Source organism: Sciurus vulgaris (genome assembly GCF_902686455.1).
Source record: "Sciurus vulgaris genome assembly, chromosome: 7".
NCBI classification, from domain to species: Eukaryota; Metazoa; Chordata; class Mammalia; order Rodentia; family Sciuridae; genus Sciurus; species Sciurus vulgaris.
The window spans coordinates 13935388-13959711 of NC_136467.1; the positions used below are offsets into that span (position 1 = coordinate 13935388).

Here is a 24324-nt window from a genome sequence, read left to right on the forward strand (position 1 = left end):
AATCAGGTGTTTTATAGCATTGACTGCACTGTTAAATTACCTTATTTAGTATCAGCCTCTCCTCCCATAAGCTAGTACACGGAACAGTGTAGGGAACAGAATGTGCATAATGTTGGAGGAATGGAGTTTTGTGTCTGGGAAAGAACTCACCTCCATATTTTTGACCACATGTTTGACTGTTAAACACATAAACAAATATTTTCTTCATTTGAATTTGTTAAATTGTTTCACGAGAAGATGCCCAAGCTAATAAATGTTGCCTTTATGCACTGGGCAAAAGTAAATTATCTCGTTGCCACTGGGAAAGAATGTACTCTTAAAAAATGGAAATGAATCGAAAGGAAAAGTACCACAAGAATGCATTGGGAAAGTGCTCTTTTGAATGCATATTTGAAATAAGGTCCACTCTCATATATACATACTCTCTTCTATTAGGGTGCACTGTTCTCCAACAGTGGAGGTTCAGGTAATAAAGAGTAAGTGATTTGGGGGGAAAAAAGGTGTAAATAAAAGGGATTCATGCTGAATCTTGTGTATGGTTGGTTCATCAAGAGACTTTCTCTTTTTAACAAATACTGAATGCTTACTCTGTGCCAGGCACTGTTCTAGGAGATTCTGATTTGCTAGGGAACAAAATAGACAAAAATGCCTGCTTGGCAGAGGGTTCTGTGCTTGATGCTTGAGTTTATTATTTGCCTCAAAGAGCAGCATTTGAGGTCCTTTGTAATGCAGAGCTAACAAGTTGACTTGTACATCTGGATGTGTATGTATAGATGCAGATATATAGTTATATCTATGTATATCTATATCTGTATGTACTGTCTACATATATTTTTTTTCTTTCACTCTTACATTAAATGCAAATAAATGAGGTCAAATGATGGAATATCAAAGACATGCTGGTTGTGTCATATTGGAATATAATAATAATAATTATTTAATAACTGATATAATTTGGTATTTGTAGTTTCAAACCAATATATTATACTACATAAATCTGTTAAATGCAATTTGAGAAATATTGGAATGAGCTCTCAGAGGAAGGAAATTCCATTGCTTTGCCTTCCTTCATTCAAGGAAATGTATGGCTCAGAGCATCCAAAGTTCTGGGCACAAGGGGGAGAAGTGAGCTAATTTTTCTCAGGCTAGAAATCTGACTTCCCTCCAGGAATTCCCCAGGAATGAGCTGCCTGTTTGCCTTCCATCCCTGAGCTGTTTCTTGCATTTCCTGCCAAACCTGCTTCCAAGTGTTCTAGGCATGGAGGTACATTTCAAAGAATGTAGAACATAATTAACTGAAGCAGAAGAATTCTGAGATACGTCAAAAAAATTAAGATCACATTTAACAGACATAAAAGACCAAAAAAGTAGTATGTTCCTAAAATGCATATTTAGGTAATAAGAGTTCAATGTTATTTCATCCAAATTCTTAAGAAAATTACATATGGAAGCCATGTCATATGCAAAGCCATAGTGGGATAAAATGAATGAAGAGACAGCGGCAGCCTAAATTAATGAGGAAGAATACAGTGTTTCCTTTACGGAGGTGGGAGACTGGTATTTTGCAGATTGTCCTGTGACTGACATACACTCCAAGTTTCTGGCTATATTACGGGAGAGGCAGTATTTTTAAAGACCTCATTTAGAGCGATCTGAGTCTGCTTTTACCCATGATATTTCCTTCTTCTTTTTAGTTCATAATTTCACATACAGAATAACAGAATGACTTTGTTTTCACATTTTCAAGGATGGCACTGAAGTAAGAAATGATGAATTATCAAGAGCTGTTAGTGATTTGATTGTTGCCAAGGGGAAAGGAAGGAAAAGAATCCAAATGTATTCCAGGAAAATAGGTAATGACAGCTAATGCTCCAGTTGGTATTTATTTGTTTTGAAATGCTGGACTTGGAGAAGGCATAATGACTACTCTACCACCTCTGAAAATAATCAAAGGCTAAACAGAGCTAGTGATGTCTTAATAAATAAGATTTTTAAATGTTAAGTTTTCAAAAAGTTAGGTTGTTTTGATGGAATTAAAATTTGATTGTCATAATACCTGAAACGATATATGTAGAAATACCCGAAACAATAATAGAAAATATAATATAGACTTCAAGTTTATTTTGTACATGAAATTTGTTTTTAAAAAACAGCATGAAACACTACAGGATTTATTTAATTAAATGAATTTATTTAACTATAAGAACAAGCATGGACTTCAAGGTGAGAGGAAAATGAATTTAAATAAAGGCTGTTGAATGTGTTTTTTGACACTTCAAATATAACTACTGTAAGAAACCCATGAAAACCACACCAGACATGGGAAACCACATAAGGGAGTTTATTAAGTAAACAGAGTGTCTCCCTGCAGGGTAAGAGAGAAAATGAGAGGAAAAGAGAAAGGGCACCTGCTAGAGAGAGTGTGAAAATCCAGGAGGAGAAAGAAAGCAAGTGAGTAGGAGAAAGCATGAGAAAAGATGGCCGAGTAGTTACCCTTAAGCAGTTGAATTCCACCAGGCTAACAGGGGACCAATAACGGAGAAGGATACTTGCAAGCTGACTGATGAACCAATAGCTAGCTAGGATGTTCACAGACTGACAAGTGGTTGGGAGGCGGGGAAATGGCTGCAGCAAAAGGGCGGGGAGAGCAGCTTTCAAACTGACAAGCTAGGTTGTGATGCAATGGAAAGGAAAGGATGGGGGAGCAGCTTTGTATTACAACTACCACATTCGGTGCTTGGAGAAACCATGGCGCCAGTGTTTGACTACTAACTGCTAAAATGTTTGTTTCATTTTCAGATGACATCAGAAGAACTGAGCTCTAGCTACAGCTATAGATTTGCTTGGGTAAATTATATAGCCTAACATGACAAAGAATCCTAATACTCATAAAAGATCATTGTCAATTAACATGATCAGGGCAATTATGATCACTTTCATAGTTATCAAGGATAACTGATCAGCAATAGGCCCAGATGCCTTACAAAAAATGAATCATGTGTCTCTGACAGGAAAATTGCAAATATTCTGTATCATTCAAGGACCAACCTCCTTTCTTCTGCCCTCTCCTAGTAGCAGAAGTCAACATGCTCACCCCTGGAGAAAGATCTCTGATATGCCACTTCTGGGAGTCTTTGCTCTTTCTCTTTACAGCCTAGAAGATTGTATGTGTTTCCCTACCCTTTTCTAAATCCTGACCATCTTTTAAAGCCCAAGCTAAAGTCCTAAAAGCTTCATGCACCCCTGCCTGGCCACCTTATAGTGACCTCTGCTCCTGCCAGCCTTAGTGACTCTGGTGTTCTTGTCTTCTTCAGGAAGAGAGCTTTTCCTTTCCGTGTGCTCATCAAAGGGTGGCATCTCCACAGTCTCATACTGTGACACCGGTAGCAAACTCAGCTCCTCTCTGGAACACTCTGCTCCTTAGTACCGTATCCCTAATGTAGGCTGTCTACCTCAAGGACTTCCTTCTTCCAGTTCATTTCTCCATCTCTGCCCTCTCAGATCAACACCGTCATCTCGCCTGGACCATTGCAGCTGCTGCCTTGCCTCCCATCACTTTTCTTCCATGAATTTGCGGCAGTGATCAAATGGGAATTCCAGTGCCATGCTGCAGTCTGGAAGCAGGCAGGGATGCCCCAGAGCCTGCAGGATAAATCCAGATACTTTAGGAGGCCCCTGCCTGCTGGTTCCCTGCTGTCTGTCCCCACCACCTCTCAGGCTCCTGATGCCCCAGCCACACAGAATGGATGGATGAAAGAATGGGTCGGTAATCAGGAAGCCAAGGCTACTCAGGCATGCTGGTTTTGTCCACGCTGTTACCTCTAGATTTTACCTGCCTCTGTCCACATGGAAAACCTCATGTTAAGTATTGCTGTCGGACTTCACCTCAAATATTATTTTACATAAAGTTATCTCTGGAATAATCATAATTCCATACTTACTCCTCCACAAACACTTTGTGATTTTGCAGCTAAGTTATCAGCTCATTGAGAGTGGGCACTAAGTCTTTTTCATTGTGTGTGGGGGTGTACGGGAATTTTCTTAAACTGCCCAGCATTTTATTAGCTCTCCACAGAGCTAGAAACTTTCCTGTCACTCTTGAGAATAGGCCATGCTTTAAAATAGGACAGGAAGGCAGAAAAAGTGACATCTGTTTGTTAGGTAGCCCAAGATCAAATTGGACTAATAAAATAGATATATACATGATCACGGTATATGTCATTGACTCAGAGCAGATTTCAGATTCCATGAGGCTGCTCAGCCTAAGGTTATTGTTTTGGTCTGAGTAAATCGCAGAGTCTTTAGGGCCCCAAAGGCTCTGCACTCCCTCTTTTCAGACCCCACACCTTTCTGAAGCTATCATCTTGCCCTCTGCCTGCCCTTTCTCAGTCCTGAGCAAGGGCATCCCCAACTCAGCCATTTTCTTCCTTCTGTCAGGAATGTTCTTACCACAAATGTCCATGTGGTGCATTCCTTATCTCCTTTTACTTTATTCAAAGGTCAGCTTTTCAGGGATGCCTCCTTAAACACCATTTAAGATGGTTAGTGCCCCTCCCCCACACCCCATCTCTCCGGAGCACTTAGAAGTTCTGTGTGATATTTATGCCTTGTATTCACCACCGTATCCCCGATATTAAAGCAAAGCCTAGATGATGGCAGCCATTCCATAAATATTTGTTGAATAAAATCAATGACTCCCTCTGACCTGTGCATAAGCGCCTCTTGCAATCCAACTGATATCTTTGAATTATCTTTCTGTCCGTGATCCAGTTTCAGATCTGGTCCTTGGTTAATGTCTGACCTTAGTCAAACATGTTCTGAATTAAGAGTCATTTATCTTTGTTTCATTTCTGGCTCTGTCACTTGCTAATTATGTGACCTTGAGTGAGTCATTCAGTCTTTCTGCGCCCGGTTTTTCCCATTTGTAAAAACATAGTTAATGATACCTAGCAAATCCTGAGGAGGCTAAGAAACACATCAACAGCTATAAAGTTCTATAAGCAGGTTAGTTGGCTATTTTTATCTACTATCTGTGCAAGCAATCAAAGCAGCAGTGTGGCCTAAGGAAGAACACAGGAGTGAAACAGGATTTGAGTTCTGTCTCTATCCTTTCTTAGCTGTATGACTGAGAAACTTACTTTGGCTCCTTTTCTATAAATAAGGAAGACATTTTATCACAGAGTTGATTGAGATATCAAAGGAAGTAATAGACCGATTCAATAAATCTAGCATGCACTTTTTTTTGCACATCGTAACATTTCACTAATCAGTTTGCACTTTATAGTCAACGGTCTCTTGAGTTCAATGATATGTGGTATCTACTTCAGCACCTTCATGTCTAAAACAGTATGATAATTATAGTTCAGAATCTTTCAGGTTGCTTTGACGATTTTAAGATGTTTGCCTCTCTTCCTCTAGTGGGAAAGTGTGGTTTCTAATGAATAAAGTGGTGAATTTTGTCTTTAAATGCTTAATAGCAATTATTTTATGAGTTGTCTTTAAAACTTGTTTTTCTCATTTCTCCCAAAAGAAAAAGGAGTGATAAAGCTTTAAAGCATTAACAACAAAACAATTTGCTCAATTTACTTCCTCTTCGTAAGAGGCACTTTATTTTTCTGGGTCCCTCTACCTGAATCTCCGCCTCTGGTTTGGTCATGGAGGACAAGAATAGAAGAATATCCTGGCAACCCCAGCAACTGCACTTTAGCATAACATGGTTGCTAGGAGAAAAGGGTAGGCACAGCACATGTGAGGCCATGTGGCTCTGCTGTCCTGGAGAAGCCAGCAGGTTGTGGCAGAAGCCAGCAGGTTGTGGCAGAAGCCAGCAGCTCAGAGCAACACTCTCCACTCAGTCTTCTGCTGAAGGGCACGGGAACATAACTATCCCATCACGCCCTCATCGACTGGTGGTAATATTTTATGGCCCATTTTAAATAAATTACGGACACAGATGGAATAAAAACATTGTTACTAAAGATGTCCTCATAAAAATACACGACATTTTAGCCCATTATTCCTTAAACACTCCTCCGTTAAACAGAAACTGCTAACAATCTAGTGGGAGGTCATTACTCAGAAGTTATATCCTCCTGTATATCTTGTGGTTTGTTGTAATGTCCCTGGCTTTCCGTTCACAAAACTGGAAGAAAATAGCTAAAGAGTGCTGGATGGCTTCTGTGAGAAATGCTACACCTGTCAGCCAGAGTCTTTGTTAACTAAACTATAAAAGTTCTGAGATGGATGTAATAGACTTCTGTAATGATTTTCAATGGTGGAAGCTCACTGTACAATTCATTTTATTCATTCAGCAGTTGTGGCTGAGTGTCTACCAACTGCCAACCTCTGAGTATCAGGGCAGTGGCTATAAATAAATATTTTAAGATAGAATGCATAAAACAAGACACATGCACAATGAAAACAGAATGCTTCATGTTTGCATTGTACTTTTCCTTTATTTCAAGAGGGCACCAAAATGCTCTGGGCTCAGCCCTTATTAGCATTTGAAAGAAAGTAATATTCTGGGGAAAAAATATTTTAGGATCCTTCCACATAGGCCAGCTGTCAGTTGGCAACTGTGATTAGATTCTTCCACATGCATAGTGGGGCCTGGGGAACACTAAGGGACCATCTCCATCTGTGACATCGCCGGTGCTACAGCCAGTGGAGTGAACTGGGCTACAGATCAGTGAACTATCTCTGGATAACTTTAAAAGAGCTCAAGATAGATTTTCTCTTCCCTGTTTTCTGATGGATTCTACCAAGTCAGTGACTCAGGCTTATATCTCTTGCATTCTGTATCTGCCTTCTTGAGACTGTGGTTCAGTTCATCCAGTTGCAAGATCTCTAAAATTAAGCTACCTTCAATTTTCTTTTCTCTGAAGAATTGATTAACCAGATTGACAGGTAGGAAACTCTTCTAACTTGTGGGTCTATGCCATTTTATTCTTTGATTCTTTTTCCTTTGATCTGAACATTAAAAAGTGAGCATTAGCTTCCATTTGGATTTATTTCCATCCAAAATAAAAATGAAAATAGGTTACAGAATGATGTGTCTATGACTTAGTATGGAACTTAAAAGATACTAAGTAAAGACCAACGATTTACATCAAAAAGCTCCACTGCAGTTGATTACTCCTTCATGGACCACACCACATCTCAAGGAGTGCGACAATTCTAGAATGAGTCCGTGTATTCTTAGGTTTGTGTGCATGCACATCCATTATATTTGGAATTTTACTTGACTTAGAAGAAGTGGTAGTTTTGCTCATTTTACCCTAGAGAGAAACCAGGGATAAAAAGTCTCTGGCATGCTGCATTTCAGATCCTTCCTATTGTCCCTTTAGTCCCTCTCCCAGTACCTCTGGTGTCTGGCTGTTATGACTTATAACTTCCCTTGATAGAAGGCTGTGAAAGAGCAAAATGCTTTTAGAGTACACAGATGGTTACAGGGATGTCATGAACACCAGACAGAGGATCTGACACCTTGCTGATGGGAAGCCCACTGCATGATCATGGGTAGTCAACTCTGGTGGCATGTGCTGTTAGCTGCTATGGATAGCCCTACCCTTCTCCGATTCTCATTTAGAAGGGAGTTCTTCTGTAAACAGAAAAAACATCCACCATGACTTTTAAATCAATAGCATACAATATGGTTGCTAGTAAAATGGACATACACTTTGAAACCTAATGCACTAGGTTCAAAACTTAATTCCATTGATTGGAAACTGGGCAAATTGCTTACAAGTTTTGGAACTCAGGTTTCATTCTAAAGAGAAGAAGATATTTACTGATAGAATGATAAAGAATAAATTGGGTCCAAATAAAACTTCTAGCAACAATGCACAAAATGTGTTAGTATTTAAATTCTTAATTTCCTTACTTTTGCTAGGTGAATTCTAATTTCAGTTCTAATATCTGCATCTAGTCAAATTTTGACATGAAGAATTATGTCAGGATATAAACAAATACCTAGGAAAAGTAAGTTTCTAGAAGAAAGAACAGATAAACTGTGTTAAGTAGGAGTTTATTATTATCTCTTAAAAATAAAAGCATATATTGTAGACAAGAAAAATGTGGTAGTGCATGCACATAAATGGAAGTGTATTTGTCTTTAAAAAATACATATTGCCCAGTAATACCTTCACATAAAATTTTGATTTATCAGACTTTCTCTGAACTAATCATCTAGGTATTAAAGCTTAAACAGTCTTTAAGCTTTCTTGGGGAAAATGCTTTGAAGATGTATTCATTTTCTTTTCGAGTACAATATCCTCAATATAGTCTTTGATATGGGAACTTGTGGCATCTTACAAATGTCATTATTGAAGCTAGTTCTCTTTTGAAGGGCTATAGATTAATCAGAAACTGGAAGTGGAGGGGGCAGGTGACTTTTGAGGGACTGAAGGCCAGGAGCGGTGACAAGTCCTTTCACACACCCGTTCTCCTTTAATCCTCATCCCCTCTGAGAAGGAGCCTTCCCTGTGAGATAATAATGGTCCAGATAAGGAAGCTGAAGTGTAGGGATTTAGGTAATGTGCTTACCCTTAGTTATTAGGCTAATGAGTGGTACAGTCAGAAATGGATCCAAGACCTCTGGTTATGAATCCTGACCTCCTTTTTTTTAAACTCAAACACTCTTTACTTGTTCTTCACAAAGCCACTCGTGAGGTGCAAAGTCACTTCGACTCCAGCAAGAGTGAAACATAAGGGCAGAAAACATCCTGCCTGTAAAACTGATAGAGCTCTTTTCTTTCCTCCCCACCCCCCAAGTTTTAGAAATGAGCTTATCTCAATTATACTCTTCTAATAATAGGAAAAATATTTTAAATTAAATCAAGGTTACATTTATTTGAACTTCACTTTCCCCCCACAGGATTTTAAATTTTAGCTCAATACTTTTCCACTAAATCTTTGAACAAAGATCAATGGAAAGTCCTGAAAATATCTAAACGTAAATTATTAAGCAGTTAACATTAAATATAAAGAGGCAATGTCACTTTTCTCTAAATTCTGTCTTTGCTAGGAGAGAAAGGGAAGGAAAAGAAGAAAGATATGCCTGCATTTTAAAGTGTGTGCGAGGCAGTGAGTGGATTGAATTTTAGCTGCTTGTCAGGTGTATACGCAGCTCCTTGGTCTTATCCATTTTATTTTGCAATCTGCTATATCTAGAGTGATCATATACTTTATCCTCCAAGTCAGTTTCGTTTTAGAAAGTGAAAAGCCATACCAGGAACATTTCCACTGGATCATGGAATGTGAATATGGATAATTCCAGGCCACAGTAAATGGTCACTTCGGTTGGCCCCAAGCATCTTTTGCTGTGGTGTTTCTCCTTTGCTTCATCTGTGCATCTCCTTCTCATTATTCCTCAAGTATCATGTGTAGTTCTGGTTGATGTTTGATTTATCAAGTCAATTTGAAATTCAAGTTCAATCTCTTAAGGTCATAAAATGATAATATTTTTAATGGAAAGGACTTTATTAAAAATCTGACTTCAAACTCTCCTTTTCTGATAGACAACCCCACGCTTTGACTCGACTTTATATACATGCATTTTTGAAATTATTCAACTTTAAAAATGTATTTAATTTGGTGCATATTAACTATACAGAATAGTGGGATTCATTGTGGCATATTCATACATATACATAATTGGATAAATGTCACTGTCCAGACCTCTCCCTACTTTCCCACCTCTTACCCCACCTCGTTCCCCACACTAATGTTCTCCCTGTGACATTCATAACATCACCCCCTGATCTTCCCCTCTACCTGCCACATATGAGAGAAGAGGTACAATACTGTCTTTTGGAGTCTGGCTTACTTTGCTTCCCATGATGCTCTCTGGTTCTTCCATTTTTCTACAAATCACATAACTTTTAAAACAGAGCTGCCAGTGGGTCATATGAAGGGATTTTAAGCCCTGTTCACTTTGAACACCTGACAATTCTCTTAAGTGCCTGTCTCTTGGGTTTATAACTCATTTGGGGGAAGAAAAGAGACTGAGGACTTCCCCAGGGGGGCTGACCAGCATGCTGGGCAGGAGGATGAGACCAAAAGAATCACTGCACCAAAGACAGAACATGCAAAGGGGAAAAGCAACGTGCCAAAGATAGGCATGAAAGGCATTTTATAACATTTCAGAACATATGTAGACATATAATATATATGTGTATATATACATATGCACATATATAAATGTAATAGGCATTTGAATTTAGGAATAGCCTGTGTTAAACATCTGGAATACTTTTTTCAAAAATAAATGTAAATGATAGATCTAGAAGTGTCGGATCCTGATACCTTCGTTAAGATGTTAAGCGATCATCATGGAGGTTTTTACTTTCTTTCCCTTCACATAAGTCATTCCAGGAACCCTGTCCTCTAAGGTCACCTCCTCATCCTTGCTCCTGTCCCTGAAAGCCACTGTGTGCCCTGTGCATCCGCCACCCCGGCCTGTCCTCCGCGGTCAGCCGCATGTACTACACAGTTGGCCTCTTGCATGCTCCGTTCACTTTCTTGATCCCAGAGCCCTGACTTCATGAAGCCCTTGCCCTTCCTGGCAGCCCTTGCCACCATTGGCCACCAGGTGGAACAGGTGATCCTCACTCACCATGGTCCTCCCAGGCCAGTCTTCCTCCTTCCCAGACTCCAGGTAATCAGGTTCTGTCCCCCTAAACTACTCACCAGTGCTGACACCTACTTGCTCTTGGGTCCCCTGCCCTCATTTCCCACCTGCATTTGTTCCTGGGGCACTGAGAGTCTCACACTCTCCCTCTTATTCTTAATGCCTGTGGGGTCTCCTCCTAGAGTTCCCTGGCCTCCTCTTTGGGGGTGATGTTGTGCCCCACCCTCTGCCTGACCCTCTTCCTGTGCCACATCTCCTTAGGCCAAGGTGTGACAAATTCATGCAACACCTCGCGCATCTCCGTCTTGCCCAATTCTTTGACTTCGCTGCCCTGCATGCATCCTGTTCCCACCTTCCCAAATCCTTCGTCCACTCAGGGACCTCAGATCCACTAACTCACCCTTCCTTAACCCCTTGATGCTCTCTCACTCCTGGATGCTAAAGATTTTGTAACCTTGTGCTCTGGATTGTCTTTGCCCAAACCCTACATTTAACAGTTGTTCAGTGAACACTGATTGCATTAAAGAAAACAAAATGTATGGAATGAAAGTTTGAACCCACATTTTCCCCATTTTTTCCCCATTTTTGCTGTCAAGAAGTATTTGTTCTTCTTTTTTTTTTTTTTTTTTTATGTAATCATGATACATGTTTCACCAAAAGCCACAGATAACTGCTGACTAGTTCACTGCTTTTTGCACAATATGTTAAGGAACAAAGAAGTCAAGGAGCTTGTTAAGCTATTACTTTTCACTCTTAAGTTGCACTCCAGCCAGATACTGAGTGAAACAGCCTCCAAACAAAAGAGATTCTAGATGGTTCTAGATGGTTCCCCTACTGACATGTTATGTTCAGAGGAAGGAGTTCTGATATAAAGAAGGGGCAGGCTCTACCTCTGCCCATGTTTTTCAGATCTTCTGCCTATCATCTTTCTAAAATCTATCAAAATTCACCAAAAAAAAAAAAAAAAAAGTTAGTTTACCTGAAATAAACATGAAAATTAGAGGTATGCAGTTTGGCATGGATCAATCTGAATTGGAGACGTGAAGGGCCACCTATGACCCCCAAATTTGACTTTACAATTATGTGATGAAAAATGTTACTTATGGAAAAAAGAAAAAAACCCTACATTATAGAAATTAGTATCAACTGCTATGTATGAGACAGTGGTCATCTGGCTGTAATAACCTGGAGCTGGAAGGGACGTGAAGTCAACATCTGCTTGCTCCACCTCCTGTTACAGAGAAGGAAGAGGAAACCCAATGAAATTAAATGACTGGCTTAATGTGATAAGGAAATGAAACCACGTCGACACTCACAATCTCCAATCTGCAGGAGCTGATGTTATTGACCGTTTAAACAGGGACCAAGAAGCACTTTGCCAAGCATTTTACATGCCTCATCAGATCTTCACAATAAGGTAGTGAGGTAGGTCTGTTTGTCATCCTGGTTTTTTCAAATGAGGGAATAGCCCCAAGATGCTAAAGAACAGTGTTATTACCCAGCAAGCCAAGCACAGAGCCAGGCCATCCTGTTGAACCCATTTTCCCCTGGTTGATGCCCTTTCCTAATCCTAAGCCTGTGTATGTGAAATTTCTTCCATCCTGCAGACCCTCTGAACACCACTTTTACCATCCAGGCAAAACACACAACTCCCTTCTAGCCTTCCTCTGGGTTCCAACAGCACCTTTTATCTTCTTCCCACATGTCTGTTGGCTCCTTGAAGACTTATTTCCTCACCTTTTTTTGAACCTAACACATGTATAGGACATTGAAGATGTCTAGCAAATATTAGTTGGATGTTCATGAGGACACTTCCAATCAGCTGTGTGTTTTAGAGACCTGTAGCTGCTATATTCAAAGATTTTAAAAACTGTTTTAAGAACTGAAAACAGTTTGGATCCTAAATATTGTTTGGAGTTAGGGTCTTTGTAAATGCAGATATAAATATTTCTTATAGACTCTAATCAAGTGCCCTCCCATAGTTATGCATGCCTGAAGTGACTCAGCAAATATGAATAAAAGATATAATTAGATCATTTTTCATAATCTGGCAATAAATTGGAGAAATGACATTCTGGTAACCAGTTTGAGATCTTTCCTCTTAAAATACTTATTTCAGAGAATTGCTTACGTAGTTTGAGAAATTCAATTCTATACAGAATAGTGTAGCTAATATTCAATGAGTGCAATACCACAGATTCAGTCATAAAGTGGGTTATTCTCCCTAGAGTAAATACACTTGGTATCAATTTCAAAATCTTTTAGTTGCAATGTTTTTCCAGAACCCAAAGCAGATATACTTAAAATTGTGAACACAGTAGTAGTATTTCAAAAATGTCTCTCTGCATTATTTTTCATGTTGTATTCTTTTAGATGTTTCTGTTTTTCTTTTCTTTTAAAAAAAATAACTATTGTAAGGTGGCCAAAATATTTCTTTTAATGCACTGTCTTCAAAATAAAAGAATATGTCGTGATGAAACATAGTGGTTCTCCCTCTTACTCAGTATGTCTAAATCACTTGCCAAGAATTAGAGAAAACTGGATTTTGTAAGTATTATCTACCCGCAGAGTATAACACTTAAATTTCTATTTTCTTCAAATTATTTGAATTATTTTTTAAAAATATAACTAACTCAGAAATTTCCACAAATACACACCAAACTAATATTAAATTCTTAATAAACGAATACACCTGAGATTTAGCAATATTATTAATATTGTTATTTCAGAGACAAATATTTATCTTGTTTCTTTTATTTGTGAAGATTCTGTCAATCCCCAAGTTATATTAATATTTGAATGTGATGATTATAAAGAAGAAATTGAAGATTTAAAAAAATTAAGAATCCTAGTTTAAGAGCTTTTGTTGATAACAAAACTGGATATATTGGGGAGAATATTTTGAAAGTGTTCAATGCTCTGAGTTTTCTATGCTTTATTTCTAAAAGGTACAATGATGGAAATTAATAGAGAAAAGCAAAGACATGAAGACTAGAAGTTATTAGTACAATGGAAATTTTTTTCCTGCTAGGCTTTAAATGCATATTACTTAAACAGCTCAATTTGCCTGCCTTAGGTCATGGATGTGTGTAATACATTTTGGAAAAATACATCCAGAAAATCTTATTCCTTGATCATGCCAGATATTCCATAATTGTATTTATCTAATGCATTTCCAGGTTTAGTGCTTGAAAACAGTCAGAGGAGGTACCAGAATATTTTATCCCTTTTTCACAGATGGGGAAACCAATGCTTAAATTTAAGTGACTTGGTACAGATTAACCAGTGATTTGATTCTTAGTTGAGTCTTCTAACTCCAGGACCAGTGATCTTTTCAGTAGTTCAGTTTGCAATTCCAGTAAGTTGTAAACTGGAATTCATTATATATTTATTCCCTTATCTACCACATCAAGCTTATGTTGATTAGGTGCCCTTCTAATGGTGAAGTGTGTGTAGGATTTGTCCTACCCATTCATGACCTTCCTCAGATGTGTCCCTGGTCCCATTGTCCTTATCCCTTGTCACCTGGGTTTTCCTGCTCCTTGGAAAAAGGCAATGAAGGATCACAGTTAGGAGTTGGGTCTTTTGCCTGGTAGTCAAGGAGCTTGTGGGATATAAAGTGAACTTTCTCCTAGTGGAGAAAGGAAAAAACCAAACCAGTGCATGCCATGTTGACTCATCGAAAGGTCTGCCCTGCCAGGTACCTTTGAGAAGTCAGCCCTGGAGAAGGTGAGCAGAACAGGTTAGATCAGATGACCCTGACAGTCTAAGAGCCTATGATCTGTAGGCCTGTAGTGAGCATGAATATAAAAATCTCCATAGTCGAGTGACACTAACTCAGAATCCCGAATCAAATAAGACTAGATGTGCAATAATTTAGAAAATTGAAAAATGCTTCAAGGATGTATTTCTTGGTTATAAGATTAATTAGTCTTGATAATAATTCTTAAGTAACATCTTCATTTTTAAAAATTTTTTGGTGTCTTCAGTTATCTCTAGTCATTATCAGGACTTTCTGTTTGATACTGGGAGAGTAGAAATTTAATATTCATAGGTCCCAATAACACTGAGAGTTAGGCAGTCCACCCTCCACCCACTATTACTGGTTTTCCAATGAAAGCGAGGCATGAAGGGAAATTGAAACCACAACTATGCTGTAATACTGTGCTTGTCAGGAGGTACCTGGACTAAAAGGAATGCCCAACCACAAAATGCACTGAATGTACAAGTCATATGAGCCCAACAGAATTGTATGATTCCAGAACATTCGTAAGCTAAATTGAACTGGGATAATTTGTGAGTCATGTTCTGATCTCTTGCATGTCCAAGTCTTGCTTGACTGTGTAGCTTAGGAGGTACTTTTAAAGTGGATTGAGCCACTTTCATTTTGTGATATCCCAAGTCCCTTCTGTAACAAACCATGTGTAACCATGTGCACATTCTTTATTCAAAAGACGGAACGAGTAAAGACAGGTTGGGGTAGGTAAAGGTGAAAGATAACAAAACAACCAGATTAACAGGGACTTACTTGAATATTGACCTCAAACACTGTTGTTTCCTAGAGAGGTGTTAATAGAACAGGTATTGATAAAAGCTTCAGTGTCAAAAGCCACACAGCAGACACTGACTATTCTCAAGACATGTTACTACAACTGCCATGAAAATCATAAAGTTAAAAATGGCACCTTTGTATCTAAATATATTAACGTGACATAAATCTCTTTGCACAGAGAGGTACACACAGCAGTCATCCATCTTGAAAAATTTGACTTATCCAGGTGGATTTAAAGAAGATACATGATGTCCATATTTTTTTAAGAAAAAGCAAAAAAGTTCAATAGTCTTTTGAAAAATTTTTAAATGATTGACAAGTTAAAATTTTTGTATAACAAATATCAGGCTTGGAATATTTCCAACCGAATCTGCATATCATATTTCTACCACTTTCCCCAAAGTTGACAATTTTTTCTTTTTCAATGAAAAAGCTTATAGCTTTATTTAAAGGTAACTGTGGTCAAATACCGATTGAAATAGATATTAATTTTTCTTTTTTGTAATTTCCCCAAATTTCCAGAATACAATTTAATGAAAATAGCATTTTGAAAATCAGGCAGTTGTATTAGAATCTTTATATGTTAATTATGGGTCTTTAATGAAAATGGCATTTTGAAAATCAGGCATTTGTATTAGAATCTTTACATGTTAATTATGGGTCTTAAGCATGTATCTCTGAATAATGTGTAGCTATGGGACTGTTAGCTTGATCACCATTAATGATGATGTATTCTTACAAATATTTTAGGGTTTACACTTGACAAAATCATTAGACAGTTCTCCAGATTAGCCAATTTGTTTTTCACGTTCAAGAGTGAAATACAATATCTCAGCATATCACAGGAATGCATTTTAGGATCACTTGTGCTTTTATATTATATTCCTAGGAAGTAGCAGTATACAAGTATCATTTTATAGTAAGAGTAATTATTACCATAAAATTAATTAGTAGGAATCTGTGACAGATTTGTGCTAGTTTTAAAACCAAACTCATTTTTTCCTCTTAACTTTCTGGCCTATAGAATTAGGGAATTTCAAATACTATTTTTTAAAAATTCTATATGACTGTTTTTCAGTATTTATAGATACTTTAATGCTTGCTAAATCATTGATTTATTATTTTTAATTTCATTGTTACTCAGTAGTCTTATTTTGTTAAATGGTCTTACTATAGACATGAGCTACCAGGGACTGAAATGCATATATTTCTCTGTCAATTTTAGAGAGACTTTTTTTTTTTTTTTTTTTGTATTTTAAATATCACTTTCTCACACAGTTTAAAGTACTACTCCTCCTTATTGTTTTGGTACAAGAAGCAACATTCACTAAGCAACTTGACCACTTTCCAAGTGTTTGTTTCCATTTCTTAATCCCCAGTATCACAGTTGTTCAAGAGCTATTATTTTCAGTTTTATCAAAAATTGACTTCTAGGGCTGAGGATACAGCTCAGTTGGTAGAGTGCTTACCTTGCATGCACAAGGCCCTGGGTTCAAGCCCAGCACTCACTCACTAAATAAATAAATAAATAAATAAATTTACTTCTATTTCTATACAAAGTCTGACTTAGAGTTCTGATTTCAAGAATACAGGCATATTGGTAATTGAATTCAACTGGCAAAATGAGCATGTATGTCTCCTTCCCCATTCTCAAACCACTTAATGAAAAATGAACATATGTACATACATGTATATACACACATATGCATATATGTACATGTATAAGTATGCATTTTATGATGCATGCTTAACAATACGAAAGAAAGAAGGGAGGACCGTTGAAGATCAGAGACTTGGAAACATTCTTTAAAGAAATAAGATGAGAGGAAACCATAGTCCAAACAATGTTGGAGGAAATTCTTTGTAGGTGGGAGCAGTTCTTGAGACTCTGTAGATTCATAATGACAAGAAACAGGGGGTAGAATATGTTTCTGGGACAATCTTTTGATGAGCTCTCAGAACCATGTTTTGAACCTCTGAGTTGTAATTCATTGTTTTCGTTTATAATAATAATTTGTGGGAAGCTATCATGTTTATCCATGCTAAAGTACTGAATGGCTAGAAAGACATGGTACTAGCTTATAATTTGAAGTATAAACGGGTAAGCCACATACCCCTAAAATCAGCTATCTGCATGTGTCATTCCCAGTGTGCCACACTCTGCACCCCACAGTCACCAGATGGGCATACTAGGGATCCTCTGAAATCAGAGTGAGTAGACCACCAAGGAAGACGAAGAAAAAGTATTTTAAGGAAAATATAGCTTATTAATTTAAGTTCATGCACTTGTGAATTTATAAACAATGTCATGTTCAATGCATATGAAATCATTAATCAAAGTAATAAAATAAGGGTCCAGTCCTATATGAAACTCAACATCTATTTTGATTTTTTTCTTTTTTTTTGCACCAGAGATTGAACCCAGGAGTGTTTAACTACTGACCGCATCTCCAGTGTACTTTCGGTTATTATTTTGAGACAGGGTTTTACTAAGTTTCTGAGGGCCTCCCTAAGTTGCTGGGGCTGGCTTTGAACTTGGGTCTTCCTGCCTCAGCCTCCTGAGCCACTGGGGTTGCAGGCATGCAAAATCATGCCAGGCTGATTGTTTATTTTTACATGCATAAAAGTATAGCAGTGACAGCAGCAGTTTCTCCCACAGTTTCGGTGGGTCAGCCATCTGGGCATAGTGTATCTTAGTGCTTGTGGCTTTGAGTGAATCAAAGGTGGCTACTGAAGGCAGCTGTCATCTCAGGACTCAAACGGAGGCAAATCCACTTCCAAATCGTCACATGCACATGGCCAGGAGATTTCTGGTCCTCCCTGGTCGCTGACTGGAGACATTTCCTTGTCACATGGGCGCTGGCACCAAATGACTTAGGGAGGAAAGAGAGAAAGAGAGAGACAGAGAGACCAGACAGAAGCTACAGTCTTCTTATGACTTTTCATCACTTGTTGTATTTTTTCCTTGGAAGTTGGTTGATGAATCCAGTCCCTACTCAGGGTATGACCTCTGTGCAAATTCCTGGAGGCCCGAATCCTGGGGGCCATCTCAAGGTCCTCAAAAGACTTCTTCCTTTAATCAGGTCAAAGCCTAGAATTTTTTCCAATTTATTTACGATAACATAATAACTGTACATATTAATGGCTATTTGTGTATATGAGCAATATTCTGACGTGTGTATATTGAGCAATATCAGATTAAACATGGCCATCTTCTCATTTATCATTCCTTTGAGGTGAAAACAACTTCCATTGTTCTAGGTTTTTGAGATATCCAGTACATTATTCTTTAAAATTTAGAGTCTTCCTGCTGTACATCAGTGCATCAGAACTTCTTGCTCTGCCTAAGTGTAACTCCGTATCTGTTGGTCCCCCTTCCTTCCTCCTCTCTGCATTTCCCACTCTGTAGTAAACACTATTTCACACTCTTCTTCTGAGAGCCACGGTTTAGATTCCACCTATGAGTGAGATCAGGCAGTACTTGGTTTCTGTGGGCTTTTTTATTTTTATTTTTTTCATGGAACATAATGCCCTTCATGGTGTCTCAGATAACAGAACTTCATCTTTTATGCCTGAACAGTATTCCATTGTGTACATGTATCACATTTTTTAAATTCATCAGTTGATGGACATTTGGGGTGTTTCTGTTTCTTAGCTGTTAGGACTCTTAGCTGCTCCAATGAACATGGAGGGCGGAGGCCTCTTTGACAGACTGATTTCACTTTCTTTGGGTATGCAAAGGGGTATTGCTGGATCATATGGTAATTCTGTTTTTAATTTTTGAGGAACCTCTGTATTGTTTTCCACAATAGCCATGCTAATTACATTTCCACCAAGGGTATGCTGGGGCTCCCCTTTCTCGGCATCCTTGCTGACACTTGCTGTCTAGCCTTTTTGATACTAATCATTCTTACTGGGGTGAGGTGGTACCTCATTGAAAACTCTTGGAAAGAAATGCTCACTTTAAAAAAAAAAAAAAATCAGTTTTGATTTGCACTGCCCTGGTGATCAGTGGTGTCCAGCATTATTTCTTACATGTGTGTGGCCATACCTGTATGCATTCTTTTGAGGATTTTTAAGCCTGTTGCCCATCGTTTGACTAAGTTTGTTTTGTTTTGCTATTTAGCTTTTTGAGTTTTCTGTGTATTATAATTATCCACCCCTTGTCGGATGTTTGTAGGAATTTTCTCCCATTCTGTAGGTTATCTCTTTACTCTGTTGACTGTTCTTTTTGCTGTACAGAAGCTGTTAGTTTGACGTGATCCTGTTATCCATCTATGTTCGGATTTGTTACCTTTGCTTTCAGGGTCTTGTCCAGAAAACCCCTGCCCACTCCGATGTCCTGGAGCTTCCTTCTGTGTTTTGTTCTAGTAGTTTCAGGTTCCACAGTTAAATTTTTAATCCATTTTGAGTTGATTTTTTTTTTTTTTGGAACTGGTGAGAGATAGAGTCCCAGCTTTATTCTTCTGAAAGTAGATATAAAGCCCAGAATTTTGTTCTCTAAATCAGATGTGGAAGAGGCTTCTGGGGTTTAGTTCTTTAATTTGATTTATAGAGTACTTTCTATCTTCATCTGTAGACTGAAGAGACAAGTTAACAGCCTGCCACACATCCACCATAAAGTGAGCATTTCTTTTCAAGAGTGGAAAAGTAAAAAGCTTAAAAAAAAAATCACTGGGCCATAGAAATTCTGGATGGCACTGGGCAAATGCTGGGAGTTCTTGATGGGGTCTCAAGGTTGGGGAGTGATTATCTGAGGTCTCTGAGTTTGGCTTGTCGTCAGTCCTTCCTTTTGAAAAACAGCATGTTTTTCAGCTGACTAGTAGAAATCAGAGGAGCCCTGCATGGTACCTGTAATCCCTGCTATTCAGGAAACTGAGGCTGGAGGATTACAAGTTCAAGGTCAGCCTGGGCAATTTGGTGATACCATGTCTCAAAGTTAAAACGGGCAGGATGCAACTCAATTGTAGAGCGCCTCTGGGTTCAATCTCCAGTACTGCCAAAGAAAAGAAAGAGGAAATACAGATGTATAAATAGACAGATCTCACACATGAAAGTCAAGCATTATTCCTAAACTGTGGAATGTTTTCCATCATTGTTTGTGTTTTCTAAATTTTCCCAAGAAAACATTTTAAGTTTTTACAACACTTACTCCCCCTTTCCCCACATGCAACATTTTAAGAATGGAGGGAAATGCATTTAATCCAAATATTGAATGGTGATGTAATGACTAATTTACACTTCCAGGTCATAAGGGCAGAAAAGAGAGCAAACCACACTGCCAGTTTACTGATACATATTAAGAAATAGTACTGCTAGCATTCTCTCCATGTGTGAATAATTGTAGGAATGCTGTCATAATGAGAATATTTCTGGGTGAACTATGAATTAAGTTGAGAGATAAAATAAGCTCCTAGTGTCCTCCTGCTCTAACTTGAGAATTTTTTTCCTGTGGAACGATGAGTCTGTTGAGACACCTTGGCAAGCTAGACATCCACTTGAGCTGGGCTGGTCTTGCATTTCAAATCTACTTTTTCTGTGTAAAAAGACCATCTCTCTTCAGCTATCACACTTTTCCTTACACAATACAATTTAGTAGTTTAGATTTCAGTGTTTGTTTGTTTGTTTGCTTTTCAATTCAATTGCATTCAAGAACCAAAAGATGGTAATATATTCTGGAAGGCAGTGGAGGCTTCCTTCAGGGGGCCGTGAACATGTTACCCATCACAGGAACTGTGGCATCATTTCTTCCTCCAGCAATCTTAAAAAACAGGGAAACTTGGCTACATAATTTCTCTTGAGCATCGCTGGTGAGCAGGTCAGTTTATAAAGTGAGAAATGAAATCAGTGACCGCTGGTCTTCTGTTTTCCCCAAGTGACACAATAGTAATCCCTCTCGTGCTTGCAATTAACTTTAAGATAGCCCGTGAGCTATAGAATGTTTTTTAAACCATTGTACCCAAATTTGTCATTATTTCCCAAGATCAACTCACATTGAAAACAGCAGAATCATGGCATTGTGTCATCCTGTATTTTTATTATTATTTCTTATTTCTCCTCCTCCTTTCCTCCTCCTCTTCCTCCTCCTGCTCCTTCTCCTTCTTCCCCTTGTCATTTTCTACTATTTAGAAAATAAATAAATAAACCAGAATAGATTAATTATCCTGCAAGAGTCTTTTTTTCTCACACAGAGACAAATACGCATCCCAAGAACGGTGCTGAATTATCCATTGATTAAAGAGTCAAGGGTAAAAGGACATCCTGCCGCCTCTGCCTCTGTCTTCCTGTGAGAACCCTCTGCGTGAATCCTCTGCGTAAACCATTTGAACCTGCAGGGTTAGCACATAATGCTCATGCTTGCTTGCAGGGTGGGTACATGTGCATTATTTTGGAAAGCTCAAAAATGGGCACTTACTGGATTTTGTTGAGGAAAAAAAATAAGAGTAATAAAGTAAATGTGCCTATGAAAAATACAAAATAATATTTCTTAATGCCATTCACAAGTACAGGGAGAATCAGGCATTTCGTGAGTGTTTTTTCGTTCAATTAGTCTTATGCTACTCATAAAAATAGTTCTCCAACTAATATTAACATGTAAACTGATAGTTTCTGATCAGCGGCAGACTATAATCAATACACTGCTTCCCTCAGTCTTCTGCAAGTCCCTTATCTCAGTGTGGACTGGTAAAAAACATTTCCCAGACCAGGAGTTTGAAAAGCACTGAACTAGACTAGCAGGTGAAATCATTTCTCCACCCTGCCCTCCCCTATGTTGTAGCCCGGGTCTGAGGATCACTGTGTGGCTCATCTGCAGCAGGATACTGATGGAATTAATTTAAGTGCTTTGTATCTTGATCTCCTTTCCTCTATAAAGAGGATGTAGCACCTGATAATCACCAAGGTCCTTTCTAGAGCTATAATTCAAATTTATGCCGTGATTGAGTGTAGATATAGTCATGGCCAGAAACAGAGAAAAAGATAAGTGAATTATGGCAGTTAGGTAGTATATTATAAAAGTGATGCCTGTGACTGTTGTTTCAGACAGAAGCATAATTATGATAAATGAAGCAAATAGTATGCCTTAGACTACGTGCACATATACCCTAGTATAGCCGAGTAAAATTACACATACAAAAAAACCTGAACATGAATTTTAAAACACATTTTAAAAGCATTGTGAAGCTATGGGACCTGAAAATTGATTTTGTTTCTTCTGTCTCAATTTTTGTACCATGATTCTATTGTTCACAAATATAAACAAAGAAGTAGCTTACAGACATGTTCAATGAAACTTAACAAATCTCCGTCTTTTTGTATGTACATTGATGGGTGGACCGGGCCTGCTTTCACCATTTGGAATTTCCCTTGGCATCTATCAGTTTCTTGTTCATACAGCAGGTGAGGCTCCTCTGGAGGAAATATTTGTATATTTCTGACCCCTCTGGAGTCAGTAAACCATTGCACTTTGGAAACCTACTAGGCTGAAGGAGCCCAGCCCCTCATAGCCCCCGCAGTCCCTCTGCCTGTCCTCTGGATTGTATTCCAGTCTTCTCAGGAACCTTCAGTCACTGCCCTCCTGAAAAATAAAAATTCCCTCCCTTAGTCCCACAGCCTTTGCCGCTGTTCTCTGTCATGCCTCAGGAGAGAGTCGCAGAGCTAGCTGGCTGTTTCCTCACGTCTTTGTTTCTTACCCTCTCCAATCAGAATGCCATCCTGTGACCATATTAAAATAGCCCGGTCTGTCCTCTGGTATCACTGTAGTTGAATCCAATATTTTTTTATGATTTTGATGTCAAATTTAAACTTCATTCTAGACTAAAATAGAAATACAGTTTGTTAAGGGATGTTAGGTTCCTCCTGGATCTCTGAGAGGACCAGGGAGACAGATGACCGCTAAACATTCAAAAGCAAGGGTCAGCTGGAGGGACTGCAGAGAGGACACCCAGCGCTGCTGCCTCTGCTTGGCCTTGAGAAAGCTTCCAGCTAGCCATAGAAGCTCTGCTTCTCTCATCTTTAGGTAACCAAACTCTTCCACCACCCTGCATTCCAGAAAACCAGTCCTCATGGGGCCACCTATTCTGATAAATAAAGGAATTCATCAAATTCCAGCAAGTTATTCATTACTGCATTCTGACAAACCAAGGTCACATCCGGAGATTATATACTAATACTTTCAACATTTTTATTTCATGATAATGAGGTTTACAATGTTTTCAATATTGGTGCATGTTTTAATACCTGCATATAAGTGTGTGTCTTTAAAAAATAAACATTTTATCTGGAAAGCTGCCAGCATAGCCAAACTAGCATTGTCTGTTCAAGATAAGAATGCTATTGTATAGTTTGTGGCAAGTTGAGTTTGTCATTTTAGATTTCCCTTTGTTAAAATAAGCCTTTGGGGGTTTAAATTCAATGCTTGCTGTAGTGGCTCTTGCATTTCAATTCCAAGATTTCAGCCACAGACTAAGATTCACTGATTCTTTTCTTGTTTGTTTCTTTTTCTTCTCCCCTATCAATATTGTCCAAAAGTTAATGAATCGTGTCCATCAAAATTAGTGCTAATGACCTTATTTTCATAAAAACAGACTCACAACTCTGCCAGCTTTTCTTTCTGCAGGCTGGCCTGTAGGAAATGACCCATTAGTTAAAAAAAATAAAAAATAATTAGAAAATGGTTTTTTTTTTCCATAATTCTGGCCATGGCATGGACCTTACTCTGTTTTAGCATTTTTTCCCAAAAGAGGGGAAAAAACCCTTACATTTATGATGACAATATTCTTTAATCTCTTTCTAAAACTAATGAAGGACACTTCCTTAATCTCATGACAGTATTTGTAAACAAAACACAAATGTTTTCTCACCATTGGGATTCAGCTAAACATCTAATTAGACATGCAGTCCTGGAGAAGATGGAGACAGGGATTTGTGGGGGAGAGAGACAGGGTATCTTTGTAAATTAAAAACCTCCAAAAATCTGATTAAGGTCATTTTGAGTCTTTATTGAGTACTAGGCCATAAGTGGATTAAGCAAAACTCTATAGCCAAGGTACAGCAGATTAAGATTAAAAGGATTAAAAAAATACTGTCAAATCAGTAGTCATAAGAAAGCTTTAGAATCATTATGACTTCAGAATTACAGGGGGGG

General features: G+C 38.3%; 1 protein-coding gene across 7 annotated transcripts in view; it reads left to right on the top strand.

Annotated features, from left to right (window-relative positions):
- Positions 1 to 24324, top strand: part of RGS17 (regulator of G protein signaling 17) — a 103120-nt gene that overhangs the window by 12863 nt on the left and 65933 nt on the right. The window contains exon 1 of one of the 7 annotated variants that reach the window (XM_079146614.1): positions 11868 to 12052. The exons of 5 other annotated variants lie outside the window; for them this stretch is intronic. The gene's annotated coding sequence lies outside the window, so the exon portion shown is untranslated. Of the gene's footprint in view, positions 1 to 11867; positions 12053 to 20133; positions 21011 to 24324 lie in introns of those variants that run through there. One more of the 7 variants, XM_079146615.1, reaches the window with a different exon arrangement.